General features: G+C 35.7%; 1 pseudogene; it reads right to left on the reverse strand.

The window, feature by feature from the left end:
- Nucleotides 1-5,624: 5,624 nt before the first annotated feature.
- Nucleotides 5,625-8,085, reverse strand: LOC135680302 (SNF1-related protein kinase regulatory subunit beta-1-like; annotated as a pseudogene).
- Between the last annotated feature and the right edge of the window lie 818 nt (nucleotides 8,086-8,903).

The following is an 8,903-nucleotide window of genomic DNA, read 5'->3' on the forward strand; positions in this document are numbered from 1 at the left end:
GGGCAACAAGCCGCAAGAGAGGATGATGCACCGAAGAATCGGACGAAGCGCCAACCAATGACGTGCCGGGCAACAGAATGTCAATTCGCATTGTAATAATTGTCTAGATCGGAGTAGAGTTTTAGCTTGTGTGTGCAGGATTAACTACGATAACGACGAAGACATAAAGCAAAACAAAGTGTCGGAGTCAAGCACGAAGGATTCACTGCGAGATCGAGAGTTCGACGGAAGTCCGAAGGTTCGTCGGGAATGCTGCCGGAACTAGCTGAGAATGAGTAGGGAGCTTGCCGAAGGGTTTTTCGGAAGCTCGCCGGAAGGTTTGTTGGAAGTTCGCGGAGCTCACCGAGAAAGATCGGAGCTTGCCAAAGAAGCTCGTTGGAACTTGTCAAGATCAAATCGTGAAGTTTAGGAGCTTACCGGGAGTCCGCAGAATGGTTTCCAAGAGTTTATCGGAAAACCGTCGGAAGTTCGTCGGAAGCTCGCCGAAAGAAGTCTTGACTTACGGACTTTGTAATAGCTTAGAAAATGTCTTTAAATTCGTAGTTAGCACGTTACTTAGGGTGAGGATTATGTGTTAATCCTATAAACCAAGTAGGGGCCAATTGGGCTCTAGTTCGAACTGGTTTGGGCCAATTTTGGAGCCCAACCAGTGAGCTGAAATAGTGTAGGCGGTGGCACCGCCAGCATCGGGAACCAAAGAGAATTCAAATTTTGGAGCCCAAATTTAAATCCTCTTGAGGCCTATAAATACCCCTCAAATCTCAAGTGAGATCACAACTTTTTGAGAAGCAATTGATTGAGAGAAAGGTCTTAAAAAAGTCTTAACAAGTCTTGTTTTCAATTTGCTAATGTTCACCTCCTTCTTTCTTGCTGAAAATCTATAAGAGAGTGAACCGCTTATAAAAAATTGTAAGAGGGGTATTTACCCTTTCCCTTCAAGAGATTTGCTAGTGGAAGGTGGGAGCCTCATCGAAGAGGGCTTCGCAAGTAGATGTAGGTCATTTGACCGAACCACTTTAAAATCGGCGTGATCTCTGGTTTGCATTTCATTATTGTCATTTATATTACTACAAACCATCTGCACTTTGATGCTCTACTTCTTTGTCTCCTTCTTATGTATCCCTTCAAGTTAAAACACAATCGAAACAGCTTCAAACGAAACGTTGCTTTTATCGTACGAAAGATTTGTCAAAACCAACGTTTTAATCCGCTGCACTAATTCACCCCCTCTCTCTTAGTGCCGCTCCGATCCTAACATCAAGAACGAGATTTCGTTGGAAGTTCGAGAGTTTATCGGAAGTCCGGATGCTCGTCAGAAGTTCTGTCAGAATTGATTGAGAAATTCAGGAGTTTACCAGAGAAGCTCATCGAAACTCGCCAAGAAGATTATCGTGAAGTCCAGGAGCTTGTCGGGAGTCTGCTGGAACATTGCAAAGAGATCATCATAAATTTGCCGGAAGATCATTAGAAGCTTGTCAGAAGAAACCAGACTTATTTAGCTTAGTATATGTCTTAAATTTCATAGTTAGCATATAATTAGGTTGGAATTAGGCCAACTCAATTAGGGGCCAATTGGGCCCAAGGTTAGGCTGTGTTGGGCTAAGTGAAAGGTCCAAACAGTAATCCAACAGGTGGAACCATAATGGCATAGTTTTTGAGATTATGTCAAGCAGTGGTACCGCTCAAACTCAGTCTCCAAGACTATCAAGCGGTGGTACCATCAGTCTAGGTGGTACCACCACCCAGACATAGTCTCCTAGGTGGTAGTACTACCAGACTGGGCAATGGTACCGCCTAGTATCAGTACTGCAGGCAATGGTACCACCCAGCACAAGCTGTGGTACCGCCAGGACCCAGAAAACCTAGGATGAGACTCTTTTAGGCTCCAAGTTTGAATCCACTTGAGGCCTATAAATACCTCTCTCATCCCTGGTTAACTTACATAAGAATTGAGAGTGAAAAAGGAAGAAAATGCTGTTGTAATCTTGTGTGAACTCCTATCAAACTCTAAGTGTTAGATAAACTTAAGAGAGGAGGGTGTGGGGGTTGTAAAAGTTCTCTTCTGACCTTGCAAAAGGAGAATAGAGTTGTAAGAAGGTGGTTGGTCTTTGCCTATTGAAGAAAGACCATTAGTGGATACTAGTGGCCTCGACGGAAGAGGAAACGAGAGTGGATGTAGGTCACGACGACCGAACCGCTATAAATTCTGATATGTTCTTTCCTTACTACAAATTCTCTTTACTGCATTCAAATTTACTACATTGCAAACTACCCAACCTTTTCTTCTCTACTTATTCAAAGTGAAACAAATGATTTAAGTCGAAACTAATTTTATCGTATGAAAGCTTTCGAAATCAACGTTTTTACCACTGCACTAATTCCCACACTCCCCCCCCCCACCCCCTCTTAGTGCCGACTCATTCCTAACAAATATAATATTTCTTTACATGTCCTTTCTTACTACAAAAAAAAATACTTTATTGTAGAAGCTTTCTTTTCATTAGTCTGTTTAACATTTTCAAACCCAACAAATTTCTTTGATAGATGATGATTCAATTTTCTTTTCTTATTACCAACTCCTTAAATAGTAATCATGACGTTATATGAGCTTTCTTATTTTAATCTCAATTTTTCCTGAACACATATACTAGTTAACTCATTCAAGTCTCACTTATCCTTATTTATATTATAGTAAATCTTGAATGGGCCAAATTGAGAAGGAAGAGAGTTAAGAATGAATTGCATGAGGAAAGACTCATCAACATTCATGCCTAATGTTTTAAGTTTTATAGCTTTATCAGCCATATTGAGGATGTGATCTTGAATTCCTCGAGTGCCATCATATTGAGCCGTAGTCAGTTCTTTCATTAGTGTACCAGCCAATGACTTATTAACATATTTAAATTTGTCTTCAATAACCTTTAAATATTCCCGTGCGCTAGTTGCAATCGGTAATGAAGTCTTTATGTTATTTACAATTATCATTCTTATGAACATTAAACTAAGCCTATCATATCTTTCGCAAGCCTTCATTTCATTTACTTATTCTATAGTACTTTCATCAATCAAGTCTATGAGTTTTTCAACAAGCAATGCTAAGTCAAGATCTAATACGCTTAGTGTGAATTGTACGCGCTTTAACCATTCTGAATAATTTAATCCAAAGAGTATAGGGGCACTAGAAGTATAAGAATGTATAGACGAAAGTACTACTACAAAATATGAAATAACATCAATGCTTTGAGTTTTTAAAATTTTGATGAATTGTTGATATCATCTATATTTCACTTTTGGGTGAATATTGACATATCTAGTATTTACTCAAGATCATCTATGGAGGACTGATGCAATCCTTGTGGAATAGAGTTGCTACCTTTGGGTATACAACCCTAAACTGTAAAGATATCTAAAATAGTATCATCCTACCCTATCACATAATTATTTGAAATAGATTCACCTTTGGGATTATCTAAATCTCCTAATTATATGTGTTATTATGAATATTATTTCTTTGATGTCATTTAGGACTAATTCCTTAATATAATTTTATAAGTTATTGGTCTAGATCATTTTTGTGACTACAAGACCAATATAATAATATAAAATATAAGTTAAAATATTTTTTAAATAATAAAACTTTTATTATAATTTAAATTCCAAAAGCCTATCACCCTAGGCTACTTTGGTAGTTGCAAGTCAGATAAAATATAGGAAGATGAGTTACAAATAATATTTATTAATTTTTTTAAAATTTAATATATGCTAAGCAATTTAATAATAGAATAATAATCATAATAATTATTGAACATTAATTAGCAAAAGAAAAAAAACTCATATGATAATCATGATAACATAAAAATCATGCATTCATGTAAAAGATAAATATTATTTCATTATTTTAAAATATATATATGTGAATAACAAAATGAATATCCAAGAACAATAATTAGATTTTATTTACCACATGTAAAAATATAATCAATAAGTCATATGAGAAAACTATAAAAGTAAATATTAATTTATATTTTTAATCAAAATTAAATCTAATCAAATAATAAAAAAATAATCATGATCAAATTCAAACATAATTATAATAAATCATATTTATCAATTATACAATTGAGGACATAAATTAGAAATTCTCAATTTCATAAGGGTAAAATTATAAATATATTGACAGGACATAAATTAGAATTATGAGATTTGTAAAGGGTAGAACTATCAAAATACTAAAGGCATGGCAAAGTTATAATTTAACTAAAAGGAAACCCTAGGGAAAAATTATAATTTTGCTAAAAACCCTAATCTGCTTGCGTTGTTGTCGTCGCTCGCGTGGCCACTGCCTGCGGGCGGTTGCCGACTATGCGGCCCCCCTGTAGCACTAATCCAACACGTGGCCTGTGCTCGAGCATGGCCTGCTGTCGAAGCGCGACCTGCCTGCGCGTGGTTGCCGCTTAGGTGCGATTGCTGCTTGGGTGCGGTTGTTGCCCTCGCACAGCCACCATCTGGATGCTGGTTCTCCCCGCGCGCGGCTACCACATATGCGTAGTCTATGCCCACGCGCGGTCATCGCTTCGGCATGGCCTGCCCGCGTGCGACTATCGCTTAGACGCGGTTGCCACTCGGGTGTGGCTATTGTCCTCACCCAGTCGCTTGCGCGATCAGCCCAGCAATGGCTAGTGTGGCCGCTGTAATGCACGATTGCCCGCGACTATTGGTGCGCACGATACCCGATGCAACTACTGTCGCCAGTAGATCCATATGCATCAATGTCGATAGTAGTGCTGCACAATGACTATTGCTACTTCGCGATCATTGAAGATTGTGTTTACAAGAAATCTAACATTGCCGGTAAGCAAGCAACAAAACATAATAGATTGGAAATATAGATCAATAAAAATATGGATCATTCAAGCATCGTAAATTAGAAAACAACAGATCTAAAGTATTTGATTTCAAGAACATAGGCTTTGATACTAATTGTAAGCGCAAAAACTATTATTTACTATATAAAATGCGGAAACAATCTTTTATGCCAAGAATAAAATCAAATAATATTAGATCTTTTTTACGATATATATCTTTTGATGCCATCTAAAAGAGCTCTGTGTGATTTGCAAAAGGCACCATTTTTAGATTCAAAATCATTGTCAATCTGCAAGGAGAACTAGATCCTTCTCCTCTCTTCCTATCCTTTCACATGACTACTTATATTGATGGTTCAAGAAGGGTTGAGAGAGAAGTCGTAATCCCTCAACTGCATCATCTATGAGATGCGTAACATCGATCATCCACTCCCTAGAGGTTCTGTCTATTTATAGACGAGAGTAGAGGGTCTATAATAAGTTGTTAGGAGAGTTTCTCCCATCAAGAGCATCTCCCATCAAGAGCACTTCTTTTCTTTTGACCAATATCTATCATCAAAATCTAATTAGTTCTATTATATATTTTATCCAATTATAAAGGACTATAAAATCTACATCGCAAAAAGTTTGTTATGCAAATCAGAAGACATGACAATATTTGACAAACCAGAGTTCATATTGTCTTTCACCTGCACAAAGGAAACAAAAAATAAAACTACCGTTACTTACTATTGGAAGATACATAGTGGCTTAGTTTTACTAATGTCGTCTCATAGCCTTGTACAGGACTACAGCTACATGCTTTGGTTTGAAACCAGTGGGTGAGGCGAAGGGCAAGCAATGACCGGGAAGTACATCCTTTGTCAATGAATACATGGTTGAGAACAACGTGGCGCTGTTTTGTAGAAGATCTCCCTGCATCTTGAGAGCCAAGTACTGTGAGGTGAAGAAGCCAGGATGGAAGTGTTGGTGGCTCTTCGCAAACTCTTCGTCAACAGGGAATGATGGCGCTCATAGCTGGAGATAGGGGATGGTGGGGTCTCGAATTCTGAAACGCCTTCCACGATCTCTGGAACAAGAAAACAGAGGTTATTGATAGAATCTTATTGTAGCTTGTGAAAGTAAAAAAAGTGTAATCTATTTTGCATACTCACAGAGACGCCGAGGATGTTTGTCCGGTTTCAGTAGTCATGTGAGGGAGATCAGGAATGAATCTTAATTCACCATCCACAATGAACTTGTACTGATAGATCCCGGGTGGAAGGACCAATAAGATGGAATTATCTTTACCTGACATCAGCAATGCTTTCCCGAAATGTCCCATGATCGAGAAACTAATCCCTTTTCCTTGAAATGCTAAAGATGAAATTTTTTAGCGACTCAATCCCTTTTCCGTAAACACAGGATCGTTTGAACAGTAAATTTCAATCCGAGAAACTAATTTCAACCTTGTCCCATGATCCTTCAACCGAGACCTCCTCCCCTCCAGAGCTCCATGTAAGTAAACATAGGAATTCCATTCTCAAGTGGAGAGTCAAAAGGTCCATCAGATTGATTCATCCATGTTTCATTGAAAACTAGAGGGGCATCGGCTGCTCTTTGCAATGGAGATACTGGAATCTATAGCATAATTTTACCAATCAATCTACTGCTTGAACAAGGCATTAACTTCCGTATAGTCTCCGTGCACTACGAAAATTGAAAATTGAAAACAAAAGCTCCAATATTAGTGGCCAATAATAACTGACATGAAGAATTTTCACTCGCGATAAGTTTTTAGTAGGAATATTGTTTCCGTTTATGATATTAGTGAATAATAGTCAGAACATAAATTTTAGAACCTATCATAAATCTGTGGACACACGAACACACTGAGAAGAATGTTTTAACTAGTTCTCCATTCTCATGTGAATACAACCACCTGTGTATCAATGAGTACAACAATGCATACACCTACAATCGATTGACACGATGGATGGAATGAAACATGATGGACTAGGTGAAGAAAACAGGATAAAACACAAAAAGAGGTTCCTTTAGACATTTGTTTACACAGGTTGCAAACAACTCATGACTTTACAGCAAAACCTAGACTCGACGACACTGATCAATACAAAAACTTCAATAGCAATATAAATTCTAACAATCTTTTTGATCAATTCTTTACAAAAATGTAAATAGAACTAGTCATCCACACGAAACAGACAAGGATGGAACTATTGGAGAACAAAAGCCTCTGATTGGCTTTTGTGAGAAAGATAAGCAGGATTAAGATATCTCTATGCTTAAGATATATATATTATTTCATGCTCTCATACTTACAACCACAGTTGAATCCGATGTAAGTTTCTTAATAAGAAATAGTTGTTAGAATTTTTAGGATATAATTAAATGTGTTAAGTCATTCTTTTAATTAGGCAAAATTAAAATTATCTGATTAAAATAAAATTATTTAGTTAAGAAATTTAAATATTATGAAAATTAATTATGTGGATACCATCAATTATATTTTCAACTTGATGATGAGACAAGTTAGGAATATAAAACATCGTGACTTGATTACGATATAGGTTAGGAATATAAAACATCTTGGAGCATTTCTATAGATAAGATTATGATCCCCGATCAATTTTTTCAGATTTCTCTTTACCTATTAAAGAGAAACAAAAGGTTCTTAGAGATACTCAGCAATTGAAAAGTTAATTTATCAATTAAACCAAAATACTCAGATTGATTCATTAGGTACGCTTCTATGTTAATATGTTTCATAATTGTTGTGCTTCTATGTTAATATGTTTCATAATTGTTGTAGAATTTCAAGTATATTATTATAGATTTAATAAGTTTTATAAAAACATTCTAAAATTTATCTTTAAGTCTATAAAATATGTTTAATCTAAATTTAATATGTTAAATTAACTAGCACATGGTATCAGAGCCATCCTATAATGATTATTGAATATCTAGGCTTGTATTTGAATGATGTTTTTCATTAGTATTTTGGTATAATTCGGTTTTATCATCGTCAGAGAAAATGATGGTTTTATGTAATCATACTGCAGCATATTTCACAATTTGAGATCTTTTTCCTTTTGGTGCCTTTCCATAGTATGCACAATACATGCAGCATGCTTCACAATTTGAGATGCTTTTTTCTTTGTACCTTTTCCTCTTCGTAGTATTCACAACACATGGTATTAGAGCTCCTATTATTGTTCATTTTCACGCTGTAACTCATAAACCTCCTCGCTGCAGTGCGTCTTCTAGTTTATTATTATTAATATAATAATTGGTTTAAACATAATATTGGTTCTATCAAGTTGATTTTTGACATGATCAAATAGCTTACATGAAGTTACCAAATTAAGGTTAAGTTAATTTGATTAATATGGTTCAAATTCAATTAATTATATAGTTGTTTAATATTAGATTGAATAATTTGATACATGAAGTTACCAAAGTGACCTCTCATGTGTGGCATTTTTTATGAAAATATTAAATGTAGTGTGTATTTATATCCATACGGTAATTACCCGACTCAAAAGAAGGTTAATAACTAGTAGGGTAATGGTAAACACGTGACAATTATAAAGTTATACATGTGAATAATAAATTAATCCAAAGATGGATTTATCATTTGACATGCCTTATTAGTAGTGTTTGATCATTACAATATGACTACCACTAGCAATTAATATTGAAGTCCAAAGACAAAATACTAATGTTGCACTTAGTATTTTGAGATGAATTATATCATTATTTGAATTTACTTAAGTTTATGATAATATATATGAACATTATTTGTGATTGTCTATTATAGGTTCTCGTGCAACAATATCTGCTAACATTAGTTTAGTACCGGTTCTAAACGGAACCAACTTTAAGGATTGGAAGGAAAACATTTTGATCGTTTTGGGTTGCATGGATATAGACCTTGCACTAAGGGAAGACCGATCCACTTCTCTTACGAAAAATAGTACTCATGATGAAAGAAGACTATATGAGAAGTGGGACAAGTTTAATCGCATGGGTCTTATA

Source organism: Musa acuminata, chromosome BXJ1-8 (genome assembly GCF_036884655.1).
Source record: "Musa acuminata AAA Group cultivar baxijiao chromosome BXJ1-8, Cavendish_Baxijiao_AAA, whole genome shotgun sequence".
Lineage (NCBI taxonomy): Eukaryota > Viridiplantae > Streptophyta > Magnoliopsida > Zingiberales > Musaceae > Musa > Musa acuminata.